The sequence below is a fragment of the Saccopteryx leptura genome, chromosome 3, assembly GCF_036850995.1.
Source record: "Saccopteryx leptura isolate mSacLep1 chromosome 3, mSacLep1_pri_phased_curated, whole genome shotgun sequence".
Classification (NCBI taxonomy): Eukaryota; Metazoa; Chordata; class Mammalia; order Chiroptera; family Emballonuridae; genus Saccopteryx; species Saccopteryx leptura.
In genome coordinates, this window is record NC_089505.1 from 356,289,484 (window position 1) to 356,308,857 (window position 19,374).

General features: G+C 42.8%; 1 protein-coding gene and 1 pseudogene across 1 annotated transcript in view; one reads left to right on the forward strand and one right to left on the reverse strand.

The window, feature by feature from the left end:
- The window catches only part of SNTB1 (syntrophin beta 1), a 225,549-nt gene that overhangs the window by 157,781 nt on the left and 48,394 nt on the right, over positions 1 to 19,374 (reverse strand). The window lies entirely within an intron of this gene.
- On the forward strand, positions 7,314 to 7,474 carry LOC136401808 (small nucleolar RNA U3; annotated as a pseudogene).

A 19,374-nucleotide genomic window follows, 5' to 3' on the forward strand; every position in this document is an offset into this window, starting at 1 on the left:
AGAATATGTCCATGGAAATCCCAGGCAAATCACAAAGCTCAGGACAAACATAAGTAAACTAGCCTCAGATAATTGCATGCATCATCACTAAGGTTTCTTTCAAAACAAAAAAGACAAGGTTTTCATTTTTTTTTTTTTTCACCAAATGCATGCCAGCCTTAAGAATTTCCTAACTCTATGCTTCATTCTGTTCCAATAAAAAGTGACCAGAAGACTTCACTCCTCAACCATTTCTGCAATTTAGGAATAAACTAAAACTTCCATGCAAATCATTGTCCACAAGAATTGTTCTTCTGTTTGGCAGCTGAGGTGGGTGGACGTGGGCAGAGCCAAAGCTGTCCCCAGAGTGTGACAAATCCCCCCTGTGAAGCCCCCTTGTGTCCAGACCAGCATTTGGTGAAAAGCTCTTGTAATTTCAAAAGAAAAAAAGAGTTAAGCTGGAAAAGGACTCCACACATTATTAAAAGTATTTTAAAAATAATATCCCCCCTCCCCAATTTACCTGAAACCCTTCTGTCCTCAATCAGTGAACCTGCTGACAGTGGCAGACACAGGGTCTCCCTAGTTACCAGGACCCAGCAGCGTTGTGAAATCGATGGGAAATTACTTCATTTCCTATCCATGGAAATGAGCTAGCTCAATCAGAAGAGAAGGCTTCAACAGTGGGGGCTGTTCTGGTACGAGGGTGTTGAGTCAGATTCTAACACACAGGGGTATGTCTGTCAACAAAAGGAATTTCCCAGTGCAGTCTGTGGGGTTTTTTTGTACCAGCATTTAGGAAGTCAAGATGGAGACCACCACATGGGGACTCTCAATGAGCTAAAACTACCTTTTGCGGAAGAACTTGAATGAACTCTTATTTGATGTTGAATAGGAAATATTTGGGCACAGTGGGAGAGGAAAAACAAGGAATGGAAAAAGGGTCAGAGAAGTTCAGGGTCGCAGTGTTTGGGCGGAGGAATTAAACACATCTAAAGAGCTGTCATAACAAAAAGATTAATGTTGGGTTCCACACTCTCCTGACATTTACCTCAACTACTAAGTATTAAATATTTACAAAGCATTTGGGCTTGTAGAGTGCTTTCTAATTCTTCTTCAAATTTTTGCCTTCTGTCCAGATGGAGAAGTATTGCTATAACTCCCACTTTAACAGTAAGGAAGTGACTTACCCCAAATCGCAAAGTGAATGGAAGAGTTAGGGATGGCATGGGTAAAAATGATACAGTCATGCATGAACCCCAATTCATAGACCATCCAGTCCAGATGCAGGGAAATTAGTCAATGGTCCTAAAAGAGATGCTATAAAAGCAATTATCTGCCTTTTTTTTTTTTTTTTTGAGAGAAGGGGGAGCAGACAGACAGGAAGGAAAAGAAATGAGAAGCATCAACTCATAGTTGTGGCACTTTAGTTGTTTATTGATTGCTTTCTCATATGTGCCTTGACTTGGGGGCTTCATCTGAGCTTGTGTCCCCTTACTTAAGCCAGTGACCTTGGGTTCAAGCCAGTGAGCTTAGGCTTCAAGCCATTGATGATGGGGTCATGTCTATGATCCCACGCTCTAGCTGGGGACCCCACACTCAAACTGGTAAGCCTGCACTCAAGCTGGTGATCTTGGGGTTTTGAACCTGGGTCCTCAGTGTCCCAGTCTGACACTCTATCCATGATGCCACCACCTGGTCAGGCTATCTGCTCTTTTCTATTAAAATGTCTGTGGTCTGTGCTTGCCACAGGCAAGATACTGGATTTCTTTCTCTTTTCTTTCTTTCTTTCTTTCTTTCTTTCTTTCTTTCTTTCTTTCTTTCTTTCTTTCTTTCTTTCTTTCTTTCTTTCTTCTTTCTGATTCTCTAATTATAGTAACATGAGAGGAACTAGAAGTGATATACCATTTATGCATATGGCCAAGGATATGATGAAGTTCATAGAGGCTGCTGCCCTGATCACTTTATCTTCTCAGCTATGAAGCTTTCAAGGTCAAGAACTTGGCACATGCTATGTTTTACATAGAATAAAACAATCAAATTCAGGTGCCCCCATTACTTCCACATTCTTCTCATATAGAGTGATCTCTCAAGAAGGCCTCATCCATTTCCTTTATGGGACTTCACAGTATAATACTAATAGTCACAATAATAACTAACAGTTATACAGCTTTTGTCATGTGCCAGACACAAAGCACTTTAAATCTAATTACTCATTTAATCTTCACAGCAGCACTATGAAATGGTTACAATGATAATAGCCATTTAACAGATGTGTAAATTGAGGCCCAGAGAGTCTAAGGTTGGTTATATCACATCTAAACAGTGAAAGAGCGAGGATTTGAACCCACAGCTCATGCTCTTAATCATCAGGCACAATAACATCACATCAGCCCTCTGTCCACATATTAACATAGGGCAGTGAGTTTGAACACAAGGATGCATCTTCTTTGTGTTCAGTGCATTCATCTATACTTCCTACAGCTCATCTCCTTTTAGATAAGGCATGATTCTTGCATGATCACATTCCAGATGTATATCCAAGCCTACTAAGTCTTGGTGGCAACTTGATTTTCTTTCCTTGTATTAAAAATCTCTAGGTAACTTGGAGTCCAGTTCTATGCATTGGTATTCAGATAAATGTGTTTAGAAGAATGGTACTTTACCTACTCCTAGTTTTAAAAAATATGAATCTGAGTATCTTCCCCACTTTTATTCTTTCATATCAGGGGTGTCTACCAGCTGGCTCTTGGCATGTATTGATATTTATATAGCCAGCATGCTAAGAAAAAGGAGCATGTGATAAAAAGTGTATGTGACCTATAATATTTACTAATTGACCCTTTCTAGAAAAGAATTGCTAATCTCATATTTCATATAATTTCTAAAGTTTCCTGGAGAAATGTATTTCATATTTTCCCTAGGCATTTTGCTCTGTCCATTGCCAAACTCAGATGAGCTCTTCATCCAATTACCTCATATGTGAAGAAATAAATCAGGAAGGGATCATGGATATGATCAACAATCTGTGGTGTCCTAGGAGCTAGCGTGCACAACCAAGTATGTGCTTATCTTTCCAGATCAGCATTCAATAGTTTTGCATAGGCAGCCTTGAACCAGTCATGGTGGGAGAATTTACACCATGGAAATTGGCACACAGTACCAATTTTACCTAATCATATAAGAGAAAAATACATCATAATAATGCCTCATTCTCCAAAAATATCCTAGGGTCAGTATTGAATGGCTATGTGTAGGAAATAGAGAGGTGATTTTTATTGTCTTTTACAGAGAAATATTATCTTTTATAAATAAAGTTGAAAGAATGAGAATTTAAATCAAGAGTCCCAAACCCAGATATCCACAGGGGCTGGGCAGGTAGAATACATATGTGAATGGGCTGGTTGAAAAACAATAGGAAATGACAGGGCCTGTGGAAACAAGAGAAGAAAATCAAAGACTTTCAAATTAAAAAAAAAAATCCAGCTGTCTCCCAGCCAAGCAGAACAGTGCCTGCCCATTTATGGCTCTGGCTTAAGGGACACATTTAAGATAGAAAACTATGCCATTAAAAACATTTTCCTGCCTCTGCAGGGCATTTTATTGCATTGATTTAAAAAGCAATAGAAAAAAATTTTCATAACGATTTTCAGAAGGAAAAGTATACCAACTCAGGATTACTGAATAAGGGATAAGTTATTGAGAGCGGCCTAAGGCCATTTATTTTTCTATAGAGGCAGAGAGATTGATTGACAGGAGGATCCCTGAGCATCCTGCCCCAGCTGGGTGACTCCTAGACACCTTGTCCAAGCTTCCTCCTACAGATAGGGGAGGAAGATTTCTACCTTTTGGACATTTCTTAACTGTTCCAAGCCATGTGGCGGCATTTCATTACGGGTTCTTTTCAAGGGCTTTAAGTTACCTTCATAGACTGGAATAATGGATTTGTCTCTTAGAGTAAAACTATTCAGTTCTTCCTCTTTCTAGGAATTATCAGATTGATTGATACTTTTTAGATGGGAATGCCTTAGTCAAGTCAGAGGAGACCCCAAACAGAGCATGAATTTCTAAAAACTAAGTTTCCCTGTGGGTCTTGTAAAAGGGAGGAAGGAGGACAGATCAAGCCCACCCACTGTGGGCGGGGTGGTGACGAGTTAAACCCATAGTGACTCCATTGTAAGCCTCAAGTCAAGCCTCAAATGCTGAGGAAGATAGAATATATAGAGATGTCTAAGACATTGCAAAGAAATGTGACGTGGAGGGGGGTAGGCTCAGGAAGCCCCCCTGAGGCCCCGCAGAGGCCACAGAGGGGCTTCCAGGTCCCTGAAGGTGAGTGAAAAACAGCGCATTTCCGATAAAGATGAGGACTGCAGAGAAAGGATGCTGAGCGCTCCTTGGCGGTACACGAATCCTGGCAGAGCCATAGGCTGTATCCTGGAGACGCCACGCAAGGCAAGCCAGAAGCTCAGCAGAGCAAATATCTGCTTTGTCCTTCTTGTCCCTCATCACTGACACTGTACCAATTACGTTGTAATCAGAAAACACTGCAACTGACTTGGTTTCAAATGGAATGACTAAGAAGGCTTTGTTTGTTTTTACAATTGCTATGGACAGAATGTTTATGCGCCTCCCCCCAACCCCAAATATATGTTGAAATCCTAACCCCCAGGGTGAGCATGTGAAGAGGTGGGGCCTTTGGGACGTGCCCCACCCTCATGAATGAAATTCGTGCTCTTTTAGAAGGGGTCCAAAAAAGCTCCCTTGTCCCTTTTGCCATGTAAGGACACAGTGAAAACATGGCCATCTGTGAACAGGATGTGGCTCTCTCCAAACAAGGAATGGGCCAGTGCCTTGAGCTGGGACTTCCCAGCCTCTAGAAGTGGGAGAAATAAATGCTTATTGTTTATAAGCCACCCAGTTCATGATCCTTTGTTATAGCAGTCCGAGTGGACTAAGAGAGCAATCAACAGTTACTTATCAGGGTACTGGGGACCTTTTTTTTTTTTTTTTTGAGAGGCAGGAAGAGACAGACAAGAACATGGAGCTGCTCCTGTATGTGCCCAACCTGGAATCGAATAGGCATCCTCCGCAATATGGGACAATGCTCCAACCAACCGAGCTATCCAGCCAGGGCTTAATTTCTTCTTTAAATTCAGAGAGACAGAGGGGAGGGGGAAGGGAAGCTTCCTTTGTTGTTCCACTCAGTCATGCACTCATTGGTTGCTTCCCCTGTGTGCACTCACCCGGGATCAAACCCCGCAACCTTGTTGTTTCTGGAAGACGCTCTAACTGATTGAGCTAACTGGCCAGGGCCTGCAGACCCTTAAATGTGTGCACTGCAGGTTACAGAATCACTCTGCTGAACAAGGGGGAAAGCTATCTTATACAAACTGGGGTGGGGGTGGGGGTTGCAGGAGCATTTGTTTCTAAAATATAAGGCAAAAATTCTTAAGGCAAATGACTACTGAGAAATTTCTCAAAGTGCCCTACATAGTATTGTATATGCAAATTTCTAAAGTAATTTTTATGCATAGTCAAGTCCTTCGAACAACAGATCTCCTAAAGGAAAGGTCAAAAGTTCAACAAGGGCATGTCCAGACAATAGAACCATTCCTCCTTTAGGATAACTATCAAAACTAGCTGTTCTTGGAAGATAGATAAAGTCTAAAATGTTCTTACTTGCCTGCTGGGTTTCTGGTCATTCCAGGAATCTAAGCCTAGTATAAATAAATAGACTTGCTTTTCTCCTGTGCGTATTAAAGAAGTTATGAAGGTGGTGACTTGCTCAGACACCTTTGGGTTCTAAGTCAGTGTCTGCCCTAAGGAAGCAGAAATTCTTCTTTACAGGTCTTTCTGCACAATTGTACTGCAGGGAAACCCCCGATTAGTAGGGACAAAGAATGTGAGCTCAATCCCAATGAAGTTTAATTTTAAAATGACTCCGAGTAGCTGTGTTTCATTATCACTTGGAGACTGGAAATAACATGTAACACAGAGGTAATGACAAGAACACACTGGACACCCTTCCCTTAGCTTCTTGAGGCTTCTCGATCGGTGTTCCTGATATCTGGCCAGCGTCACTCTTGTTGACTGATGTCTGTCATGCAAGCAGGCGTAATCAGATTCAGTGAACAGAAAGCTGAGTGAAGGGTCACACGAAGGTCTTTGTTTAAGACACCAGCATCAAAGAAGGAAGCTGAAAATCTATGGAGTTTGATTTGCTTAAGGGTGTCCTGATAAGGGTGTCCTGTGTCCTGATAAAGGGAGGACACCCTTATCAGTGAATATAACATTAAAGAAACAGCAGGCAGCCCAGCTAGTAACTGAGGTGCTTTCAGAGGGGTAGGGCTTTTGGGGGTTGTCATCCTTTTTATAATGGGAGGTGGTGCTGAAATTCTCTCTCTGTTCCTAAACCTGTAAATCTCACACTAATGCAAGAACACACTATTGTTATACCAACAGACAGGGCTCAAGAGAAGGAAAATGTTATGCCTTCTTTTTTTCTGCCAAGGAATCCCTTCCAGGAGAAGGTAGTGGGCTTGGTAAATTTATGTCTTCACCTCCATTAATTTCTGGTTCATTAGAAAGAGAAGTCGATTACTCCAACCCTTAAGAGAAGGCATGTCTATATCTCTTACACTGAAAATCAGTACCTCTCACTTCCCTCTAAAAGCCGATGGATCTACTGAAGTGAAAATCAATGCTAACAATGCAGTTCCCCTCTATAGAAAGATGTGCAGATGCTTTGGGCTACACAAGACAATTACAACGCACAGAAGGGACGTAGCCCGGTGCCTGGCACATCACGGCACCCAGTAAAAGCCAGCTGTCGTCACCAGCGTCATCATCGGGATTACGGCCGCCATCTCCACTTTTCTGATGTGGGGTGGACTGCTTGTGATCTGTCATAAGTCTTGGCATCTCTACCAGCCCTGGAGGAGAACCCTATTGGAGAAGTCAGAGCATCCTCACTCCCTCAGAATACAATACTAAACTGTTCAGTTACTCTTAATATGCTTGCTGTGGCAGTAATTCAAAAAATTTTTACCAGTAAGTACAAGATAGGGCTATCTATGATTGCAGAAGACACAATGGGCATAATGTTTCCTTTTTTATTTCAATTTATTATTATTATTATTACTTTAGTGTTGGTAGAGTTTTTCCAGGAAAAAAGAAGCTGTGAATAGATACCACCCACAGATTAATTTGGGGCATACTTCTGCTCCCTAAAACCAAATCAGGAGTAAGCAGGAAATGTAAGTCACATATGTATCTATTGTACCCCCCTTTCTCTAGCATCTAGTATTGTTTGCTATGTTTTTAAAACACTTATAAAGACTATACTTTCAGGGATCATTTCTATAGTTTGTTAAAACACTTATGCCTGACCTGTAGTGGCACAGTGGATAAGGCATCAACCTAGAATGTTGAGGTCACTGGTTCGAAACCCTGGGTTTGCCTGGTCAAGGCACACATGGGAGTTGATGCTTTCTGCTCCTCCCCCCTTCTTTTTTCTCTCTCCCTCTCTCTCTCTTCTCTAAAATACATAAATAAAATCTTTAAAAAATAATAAAGACACACCTAGACTTAAAATAATATATCCGTTTTCACTAAATAACTTGGCATATATTTTTTGTAAAACCCAACTCGCCCAAACTCTCCAGTTTTCCAGTGGTGTCCTTTCTTTCATTATCCAAATTAAATGGCTGGTTATTCTCCATTGCAGCTCCTGACACCCAAGTCCACGCTGCCCTTCCTGATGTCCTGGAAGACTGACCTCTGTGGATTCCAGTGCCAAGTCTTGTTGCCCTCTGACTTCCCTTTGGTCCAGCCATTGGGAGCAGAGGCAGGAGGATAAAAATGGGAAGAGATCTGAAAGTACTTATTTTAAGATGTCCACCTAGATGTCCACTCTGATCGTGGCTGCACACAGCAACAAACGCTAGCAGGGGTACGCCTCTTCATGGCTCCAGATCTCACCATCCTGGTGACACGACTCTCTTCCCTACCTCCCCATGCCTAGGAATGCTGATGGCTCCCCACCGTGGCTTGTCCCTGCGTCCATCCCCATCTCGGCAATGTCCTTCAACCTAGCCCGTCCCTCTGCCCCTGCTCCAGCGTTTCATCCCTTTCCTTACAGGACCCTTCCTGCCACAGCCCCACCACATAGACTGAGAGAAAGAAGTCTAACATTCCTCTGGGACTTCTGAAGATTCCTGAAAAGAAGCAAAATTATACTTTCCTGCCACAACTGGTCTTATTTCTTCTTCCAGATGATGTCTCAAACACTCCATCCACCGCGGCACCCCCTGCCGGGCTCACTTCCTTTCCGCCTACGCCACCCATGGAAGCATTCCCATCTCCCCCATTCCTCAGATGTAGCAAATGTAGCAAAACCTTACTGAAAGCTTGAGGATGATGGAGGAGGACTCCTGTTTGGAGCAGAACAGGAAACGAGTTAAAATTAATCTAAGACGTGATGAATTTCCTCAGCCAAATTTATTCAGCCACCCACATCACTGGGAATTTCTCTCTGGCATGCTTCTCTGTCAGCCTCGCTAGCTGCCATGACAGGGACCATCTCCTGCCCTAGAGTCCTCTTCTGGCTCCTCCAAACCTTCTCCCGCATATCCAAGAGTTTCCTAAGTACCAGTTACTGCATCCTGCGAGGTACTCTTGCTCTGACTTTGCCTTAGGGACCATGGCAACTGTCTAGCCCAGGGGTTGGCAAACCACAGCCCACAGGTCAAATCCTCCTGTGTTTGTAAATCACGTTTCTCTGGGATACAGCCACCCCTCATCTGTGGCTTCTTTCAGACTACTATAGTTGAGTAGTTGGTACAGAGACCTCATGGACCACAAAGCCTAAAATATTTACTATCTGACCTTTTACAGAAAAATGTTTGCACCCTGGCCAGCTGGCTCAGTGGCAGAGCATTGGCCCCGGCATGTGGGTGTCCCAGGTTCGATTCCAGTCAGGGCACACAGGAGAAATGACCATCTGCTTCTCTTCCCCTCCTCCTCTCTCTCTCTTTCTTTCTCTCTCTATCCTCTCCCACAGCCATGGCTCAATTGGCTCAAGCAAGTTGGCCCCAGGCACTGGGGATGGCTCCATGGCCTCCACCTCAAGTGCTAAAAATAGGTTGGTTGATGAGCAATGGAGTAATACCCCAGATGGGCAAGAGCATCATACCATAGGGGGTTTTTCAGGTGGATCTCGATCTGGACTCATGTGGGAGCCTGTCTCTCTGCCTCCCCTGCTCTCACTTAATTAAGAAAGAAAGAAAGAAAGAAAGAAAGAAAGAAAGAAAGAAAGAAAGAAAGAAAGAAAGAAAGGAGAAAAAGTTTGCCAAGCCCTGGTCTAGCCTTTCTCAACTAAAATAAAAACCAAGCAGGTATTTTCCTAAATAAAAGTCACAGTCTTAAGATTAATTTTTATTAAGTTTATTGGGATAATATTGGTTAATAACATACAATTTTTAGTTGAACAGCTTTATAATGCAACATCATTTTGCAATTTGTCAGGGTACCAACCAGAATAAATAAGTTAGCTGGCTTTTCAAATAATGGTTTTCATTTGATTGCTCAGTATCATGAATACCCAGTGTTAATGAAGGTTAGAGAGATGGTATTGCCTATATTCAGACTGTAGACTTTTCTGAGGGCAGTTTAGTCTTGAATACAGGCAGAGCTTTTAGCTGACAAATGCCACTTTTATTAATTTACCCAACAGAAATGAGTAAATAGTGAATAAGGATTCAGCTACAAGGATGTCAACATGTGTAGTTTGTAACAGATAAATAAAAAACAAAATATATACCCAACAACTATTGTATATTTATTCAAGGAATACTCTGTAGTAATGAAAATTAATCTTGTATAATATTTTTCTTTTTTTTTAAACCGGAGAAAGGTGTCCATAGTGTATTTTTAAGTAAAAAGGGCAGATAAAAATACAGAATATGGGGTACAGTCTTATTTCTGTATATCTATGGATCTATCTATCATCTATCTATCTATCTATCTATCTATCTATCTATCTATCTATCTATCTATTTATCTTCTATCTTTCTAGATATACACATACCCATGCATGCATATATACATATACAAACAAAATAATCCAAAATAATATACTAATTTTTAAACATGGTTGTCTCTGAGTAGAGATAAAAATGTTTATTTTTCCTTTCTTTCCTCCATCTTTCCCCACGAGAAATGCATTTTACTGTTTACTAGGCATTTTCCATTTGATGAGGTCTTGAATAGACTTGTTTGCCAATTTCCCTGTTGGATGCCCGCTGAAGAAGAACCGCTAGCTTCTCTAATTAACCCAAACCTTCTACCCACCCCCTCCTTCTCTGCAGTCGGCATACTCTCAGAGAAATTACACTGACTCTATTCAAACAAGCTCTGTTGTGGCAACAGTTGACATCCTGTCCCTGCTTCTGAACGTGAAGGCTCTTACATTCTCTGCATTAGACCAAGGAGTTGTTTGTTTGGGAGTGGGTGTTTCCCCCCTCCCTCCTTTTTAACTTGCTCTAAAAATATACCAATTCACAAAAATAGACATGACGGAATACAAAAAAATTTGGTCCTCATCCTTCCGTGGTCTGGGAATTGCGGTCTGGAAATTCAATACAAAGGATCTGTTTTCCGAAGCATCTGGTGCACGCAGGAATTGTACAGATGAGAGGGGAAGGGAGGTGGTGCAGGGATCTGCTATCTGGGAAGGTCAAATTCCTGCATCGGGGGGCCACAAGTCCACTTGGGAGCTGCCCAGAGAAGGGGCAACAAGTTAGTTCTTGAATTTACTGTGTCACTTCAAAGGAAAGTAACATTCTGAAACTTTCTTCCAGAAGTTACGTTACTACTTCAGTGCCCAGAAAAAGACAGGAATGGTGTTAATGACATAACCTTGTTTCACGGTGTAGGAGAGCGTTCTGGTTTCCTTAAGCCCCATGCAGTGGAAATAGCCCAGGCTCTGGAGCCAGACAGACTCCAGCATTTAAGCCCCCAGCCATGTAACTTCACAGCTGCAGGACTTGGCCTAAGTCATTTGCATGCTTGGGGTCTCAATATCCTTTTCTAAAAATAACAAATAATACTACCAACCCTGTAGTAATTTTGTTGCTGTGGGTAATTATGTATGTAGTGGGCAGTACAGTGCCTGGCACCTTAGAAAGGAAATAATAAAGGCTAGCTATTTTACAAATGCTATAAATATGAATCATAAAAAATTCTTTCAAACACTGGTGATAATAAAAATAATCTCATGTGCCTGATTTTTCAAACTCTGAATCAGAGGAAGGTCTGAAAATAATTTAGAGGACGCATTTCAGGGATTCATCGGGAGGTCTGGGTCAGAGCCTATGTTTAGGTAGTTCTTCCAACAACCTGTTTTTCCTCCTCTTTGGATATGAACTGGCAGGGCCAGCCTTCAACAGGCCTCTGGTCGCAGAAGGAAGCGAAAGAGAAAGAAAAAGCATCCTGCTTCTTCTACAGACTCTCGTTGTGACTGAGGCTGTCTTAAATTATTCCTTCCATTCTATCCTGGCGGTTGACCAGACGGCTTACTGAGAAGCCAAATCATTCTTTTTTAGAGACTGCTTGAGTTTATTGATTTTTCCGTGTGAAGGAGTTGGACCAATGGACCCCCCGTAAACCACTCCAGTCCCTCTAGGTCTCTGCCTAGGACGTTTGATTCTCCTACTCCGGTCAGATCTTGTGTGTGTCGGGACGCTGCGAAGGGGTCTCTTGTGGTGCCTGTTGAGTTTTTTGCTTATTATGACAGTGTGAAAAGATGTTAAGGGTTTGCAAAAAAAAAAAAAAAAGGAAACCGAAACCGACTTTTATTTCCAGTGAACGGCGGCTGGGTGTGGCCCAGCCACTGCGGCATTTGGATTGGATGGAAGCATCAGTGCGAGAGGTCCCTGTGGGTCTCCCAACCCCTGTCTGCTAAGGGCCCCTTTGTAAACGTATCTCACTCCTCCTGAGTGTGGCTTTTGTTTCTCTTTGGGTGAACAGACTGCTCCAGGCTTTGTATCGAAGCCATTATCTAATTCTTTCCAAGTTTTAATGTTTTCATTTTATAAATCTCTAGCAATCATGGGATGTGAACAGAAATCTACCCGTTTGATTTTTCAATGTAATCAATCATCTACATGGTTATTTTCATTATTAAGAAGTAAGAAAGCTCGCCTAACCAGGCAGTGGCACAGTGAATAGAGTGTTGGATTGGCACACGGAGGACCCAGGTTCGAATCCCGAGGTCGCAGGCATGAGCCAGGGCTCGCCAGCTTGAGTGAGGGGTTGCTGGCTTGAGTGTAGGATCGCAGATGGACCCCAGGGTCGGTGGCTTGAGCAAGGGGTCACTCGCTCTGCTGTAGCCCCCTGGTCAAGGCACATATGAGAAAGCAATCAATGTACAACTAAGGAGCCTCAACAAACAATTGATGCTTCTCATCTCTCTCCCTTCCTGTCTGTTTGTCCCTATCTGTTCCTCCCTCTGACTCTCTTTCTGTCTCTGTCAAAAAACAAACAAACAAAAAAAAACACACACAAAAAAAATAAGTAAGAAAGCTCATGTAATCTTTCAAGGTTAGATCTCTCTACTGGAAAAAAATTACTCTATTACTTAAGCCGATAATTCTTCCTTCTTTCCATCTTTCCATCTTTCCATCTTTCCCTCCCTCCCTCCCTCCCTCCCTTCCTCCCTCCCTCCCTCCTTTCTTCCTTCCTTCCTTCTCATCCTTTCGACCTCCTTAATTTACACATTAACCAATGTGCATTCCACAAAGTCAAAGACTGCTTTATCCCTAGCTCCTAAAATGATACTAGGCAACATAGTGAGCCTCTAAGATATACTGTTTAAGAGAATGAATAAATAGGTCCCTTTGCTCATATAGCCAGTCATTTTGTTATCCATCCTCAGTAAGAATATGGCAGTAACTTTTACTCCACAGTATTGTTACTATGCAAAGCATTGATTTTGAAAAAGATATAATTACTTTTTATAGGTATTACTCCACAGTGACTAAGGTGACACCTGCCATGTGGCATTTACTATGCAACCCAATTGGAGTTGGAGCAGGGGATGCCAGGGGCAAGACAGATAAAACCCACTCCCCCAGAACTTATAGTTGAATGATGGTGAGACCCACTGAGCAGATACCAAGCAATTAGGTTATTATATATTCTACGTTGAAGAAGTATAAGTATATTTTGAGAACATACACAGCAAACCCTAATATTGTACAAGAAGAAATAGGAAGGAGGTCCAGGTTAGGGCAAGGTACCCCGAGTAAGTGACAAACTGGGACCTGGAGAGTGGGCAAGAGCTTGGAATGGGGAGATGGAGACCTAGGCAGGACGACAGCACGCAGGAAGTCCTGAGACAAGGGGAAGCACATCTAGGAACTGGGGAAGGGCTTGCAGGGAAGGCAGTGAACAAGAGAAAGACTGGCATGAGATCCAGATGGAAGGGAGCGAGCACCGAGGAATATTTAGACCGAGGAATGGACGGAGCTTGATAATAAATTCAGAAAAGGGTAGAGACAAAAGAATCAAGGGTGGGCTCCGGACTGCGGCCTTAGTAACTCAATGGCTTTCTGTTGAATGGTGTTTTAGAATTTTAATTCATTGTATTAGGTAGAGGGTATTGCAGAGAAAGAGGATGCAACTGTATAGAAACTGGCTTAGCTTGCTAAGCAGAGCTGCCCATGATCTGGCCGTTCCCTGGCTCTCCGATCCCCTCCCCAACGCTGGGCTTCAGATGGAAGACGCAGTTCCCCTCAGAGTCCTCCAGAAGAGGAAAGACCAGGCATTTGCTGGTCTTTCCTCTTCTATCCCGTCTGCTTGGAATCTCCATTCACCACTTTCCACCTAACTAAACATTTCAGTTTTTAACAACACTCAAGAGTCACTTCCTCTCTGACACCTCTGAAAATAGGACTGACACCTCCCTCCTTCATTCTCCACTGCACCCTACGGCAGCATGTTCAAACTCAAATGCTTCGAGTGGCAGGGAGGCGTCTGTGCAAAGGGAGGGCTCTCGTGTGTAAGTGAGTGTGTCTGTAGTGTGTGTGGCGTGGGGGAAAGGGGGAAGCTGTGGCTTTTCTGAGACAGACCACCCTGTCGAAAAGGCTACTCAGCTTCAACTAGTTTGTTAAATGCGAACCAGATTTGAGCTACTAAAAAGAAGCTAAAAATCAAAGGGGGTTATGTGTGTGTGAGTACATGCGTGCATGTATGTGTGTGTGTTTGTGCATGTGTGTCATCTCCTGATTTTGTAATATTGACTCAAAACATTTACTTTTTTACCTGTGAGCAGACTATTGTAAATACGCCAGTTTATAACCTCCGATCTGTAGATTTCATCATCACTGTGCTTACTTGTTCTTGTGTGTCTCCCTTATCACTTGTATTATGTTTATTTGCCTTCTGTGTCTTCATGTAACCTTGTCAAAGGCAGGCGCTGTGGTAGAGTCATCCACTACTGCATTCTATGGCAGCATCCCCTGGGCTGGGCCCAGAGGCTGACACGTAGCAAGAGCTCAACAAATATTTTGAATTAGTGCATTTGTATGGTTAATCATTCAACAGAGATTTACTAAGTGTCCACAATGTGAAATGGCTTGCTGAGCTCCTAACCACCCCTGACACCAACTGGCTTGCCTGAAATTCCTTCATTAGTGATTTATTTGTTGAGTCTGTTTCACTCGAAGTCACCTTATGTAGGTAACACACAAAGTGATTATTATTCATTGATCGAAATCAAATTCATCTTTTTATATTCATGCTCTCCTAAATCACTGTCCTCAGACGCCAGCCACAGTGCTCTGACTTGTGATAATGTTGCCAATGGAGTGTGTAAAGTGCTCTCTGACCCTTGGGGGGGGGAAGATGCTTCAGAAAAGGTAATTGATTATAAAATAATTAAATACACTGTGATGTGTCTGGCCTCCTGTTTAAATGGAATTGACTCACTAAGGGTCATGGATGCTCATTTGTTCAGAAAAGGATGCTAAAAGATAAGAATGAGAAGCAGAAGGGACATTTCCATCTGGCATGAGGTGCCAAGTGGAAAATGAAGGGCTAGCTTCTATTTTATAAGCAAAACCAGCTTTATGCATGAGCAAGGGGAATGGTAATTTAAGAATGTGAAAGGCTCCTGGCAAATTTAGAAGCTGCTTCCTTCCTTCACCCATTCTCCTAATCCAATATACTACAATCCAAATGGTGAAAAGTCAGACTCAGCCTGCTGCCTAACTACTACGGCACGGTTTCCTAAGGAGAGAAATCATATTAGCTATGGCTAAGGGATTCCATCTAATAACTGACCCACGGTCACCCGCTGTCAGCTTTAGAGAACAAAGGAGGGACAGAGTCACGGGATGGAGAAGTTCGACGGACAATGAAATGAGACTCGGTGCATAAGCAGAAAGTCAAGCGAGGACATGAAGTTGTGTCAGGAAATCGAGGAAGTGGAGGTGAAAAGCTAAGCTCTGAGTTTCGATGCAATCTGGTGGGCTACACATGTGCTGCCCACGCTCAGAGGACACCTAGAGAAACGACGCGGGGACGTTCGTCGGGAACGAAGGAATTTCAGACATGACAACTGGATAGAGGAGGTCACTGGGGACATGAAGGTTTTTCAAGGTCCCTCAAGTCACTCCTTAGACGTGTTTATTTCTACTTTTTTTTTTTGAAATATGACAGTTTTGTATCTCTAAACCAATTAAATCATAAAAGCTAGATTTTATATGCAAGAAGCCCGTCCCCATGATCGTGTCTCTACCTGCAGTAGTGACAATATTGTTATTGGCACTGGAAGAAAACGTCTGGTCTCACAGCTGGCCCGTTTTTCTCTCCCCTTATGCATTTGGCTCATGATTAAAGCATTCTCCCCTTGTGGACCAATGAACTATTTTATTAAAAAAAAAAAAAAGTTCTCAACTCAGCAGCTCCATCGTGATTAGTTCCATCATCTTGAGCTACCTACTTAAACTCTACAACTTTCCATTTTATTTTCTGTACCATGGGGATAATAATAGGCTGAGGATTAAAAGAGACACATATAAGGGTTGAGTCGAGTCTCTGCACACAATGGGTGCCCAATAAATGTCAGTCATTATGTTCAGGTAGCTCTTCCAACCCGTTCACATCTGTTCGCCGTGTTCTGGCTTAAAGCAGATAACCACAAATGGTGCAACTCAGCACACAGCTCAGCACGTCACTGAAAATGTTTCAGGGAATCTTGGCATTTATATAACCTGCTACCCATAGTTGAGGAAGGTCTTATTTTTGGCCTTGCATATAAACCTCCCCAGAATACTGCTTCCTGGATTTTTGTCTCATTAAAAACAATATACACAATGAGAAAAGAAGAATGTCAAATTGAAAGAGATAATTAGCAAAAGCCACTCCTAATGGAAGAGAAGGTTTACCTGGTTCATTAGACAAAAAGGTTATGAAAAATCCATCCAATTTGACATCACGTCCAGTGATTTGGCTAAATTCAAGTTCCCAGAAACACTGGGGTTAGCAAAAAACCAAATAAACAAACAAACAAAAACAAATAAAACCACTCACAACTAAATATAACACAAAATGAAAATATATATGTACAAAAAAAAATGTGGATAGGCATGTATTTTTGATCCACAGTTAGAAATCCATATGTCTGGAGGACTACTTAAGTTATACTCAGATTTTTGACTGTACAGGGGATCAGCACCCCTAACTATCATGTTGTTCAAGAGTCAACTATATATGTGTTATATATAATTTAAAATAAATAATAGCATGTGGAAATCCTGGGTTTGATTCCCAGCCTGGGCACACAGGAGAAGCGCCCATCTGCTTCTCCACCCTTCCCCCTCTCCTTCCTCTCTATCTCTCTCTTCCCCTTCTGCAGCCAAGGCTCCATTAGAGCAAAGTTGGCCCAGGAGCTGAGGATGGCTCCATGGCCTCTGCCTCAGGTGCTAGAATGGTTCCAATTGCAACAGAGCAATGCCCCAGATGGGCAGAGCATTGCCTCCTAGTGGGCATGCTGGGTGGGTCCCGGTTGGGCATATGCGGGAGTCTGTCTGCCTCTGCCCCCTCCCTCTGCTTCTCACTTCGGAAAAATACAAAAAAAAAAAAAAAAGTAAAAAAAAAATATATGATTGATTAGTATAAAATATACATAATATTAGAAATAACAGATCTGAGATGGTAGCAAGTGGTAACAAGTATTTGAGCTGGAATTCAAACCCAGATTAATCCAACTACAAGGCCCACGCTCTTGCGAACAATGGTATTTTGTCTCTGTGGTTAGTCATCTTGCAGAGATACTATCAAAGAGGTCCCGCAATTATGTGTTACGCTGAACTAGATGACCTTCCATTACCCGACCCTCCAAATCATTAAAAGTCTCTATCCATAGTGAGCTTATCTAACATCGTCACCTCCTACCCTGACCACCCAGCATCATCTTCCCTTTCTTTGCTCTGATTTTTAAAACGCTACATAACACACCTGGTATACAAGTATTTCTTTCTTTCTTTCTTTCTTTTTTTTTTTTTTTTTGTATTTTTCTGAAGCTGGAAACGGGGAGAGACAGTCAGACAGACTCCCGCATGCGCCCGACCGGGATCCACCCGGCACGCCCATCAGGGGCGACGCGCTGCCCACCAGGGGACGATGCTCTGCCCCTTCGGGGGGTCGCTCTGCCGCGACCAGAGCCACTCTAGCGCCTGGGGCAGAGGCCAAGGAGCCATCCCCAGCGCCCGGGCCATCTTTGCTCCAATGGAGCCCTGGCTGCGGGAGGGGAAGAGAGAGACAGAGAGGAAGGAGGGGGGTGGGGGTGGAGAAGCAAATGGGCGCTTCTCCTATGTGCCCTGGCCGGGAATCGAACCTGGGTCCCCTGCACACCAGGCCGACGCTCTACCGCTGAGCCAACCGGCCAGGGCCATAAGTATTTATTTCTGTGGGATTTTCTTCACTAGAATGTAAACTCCATGAGACCAGGAGTTTGGTGTTGTCCACACAGATTTCCATCAATAGATCGCAGTGAGGGAGTTGCTCTGCTGGGTAGGATTCCCCAACCCAGAAGCAGGGTGTTCACATTTGTACCCACAGGGCCTGGAACAGAACAATAATAATAAAATAAAACAGATGTTAATTTGTTCAATGGATGGATGGATGAATAGATTAGGTGGTAAATATAGATTTAGCTTGGTATAGAACATTCACTTGGGTAATGATATAAAAAAATTTCAAAGGGGCTTATTCACAGGGCAAGTTTTGGGGACAGTAAATTGATCTTATGTAAATGTGTAAAAGTTAAATATAAGAGAGTAAAGGGAATTAACGCAGGAAAATTCAGCTAGAGTCAAAATTTGGACAGCCTCAAATGCCAAGACAGTTAGCCAGAGTAGAGTATGAAAAGCACCTTTCTTCAATCGAGGCAGACAGTTGAGTTGGCACTCTCAGGAATGCCCCAGGCAAGAGCCATTGCTACCTTTAGGGTTCCTAATCACTGACCCAGGTGGAATTCACATTCTGTCCAATTTCCTAGCCTAGGATAATGGGGCTTTTATTTCCCTCAAGACAACTGACTTAAGACCTGAGGCAGAAAATACGAGAAAATCAACTGCTACTATCCCAGTGGCCAAGGTTCCAAGATTGAAGCCTAAGGCTTGCAGGGAAAAGAATTTGAAGTTCAGGGCAGGAGGAATCTCATCTTTTTCTCCATGGGCACAGTAATAGAAGGTCTCTAAGCACATGTTGCTTAACTGGAGAATGCCAGAAATTGAGACAATAATGATGACAATAACCACAGCTTTGGTTAATGGAGCACCTACCCACATGTCAGCCCCTGGGCTAGAGTCTAGGTGCTAGGTATTAGTCAGTTATCCTTAAAACAACACTGCAAAAGACACAGTCCATTTCTCAACGTCACAGTTGTACACAGTGGGAGAGATGGAATCAAAACAGATCTATCAGGTTCCCAAACCTGTTTTCTACTAAAAGGACTGCATTCCTACATGATACTGAGTAATAGGTCCTGCACTGCCAAGGCCAAATGAGCAACCATTCCAGGGAACACTGGGGACTGAGCAGGGTGGGGTGGAATGGCAGGGCAATTAAGGAGGCTGAAGTAAAAGAGTAAGTAGGCACAGATCGAAGAGTCCAAGGGAGTAAAAGGTAACTCAGAGATAGAAGACCCAGGCCAGGAGATTGCTGTAAAAGGTCAAGTGGCTAGACATATTTAAATATGTGAAAGGACACAGAAAGAATTGATTATATTTTGTTTGTTTTTTTCTTTGCTTTAAGAAATTTCAGGCCCTGGTCAGATAGCTCAGTTGCTTAGATTGTCGTTCCAATACACCAAGGTTGCAGGTTCAATAT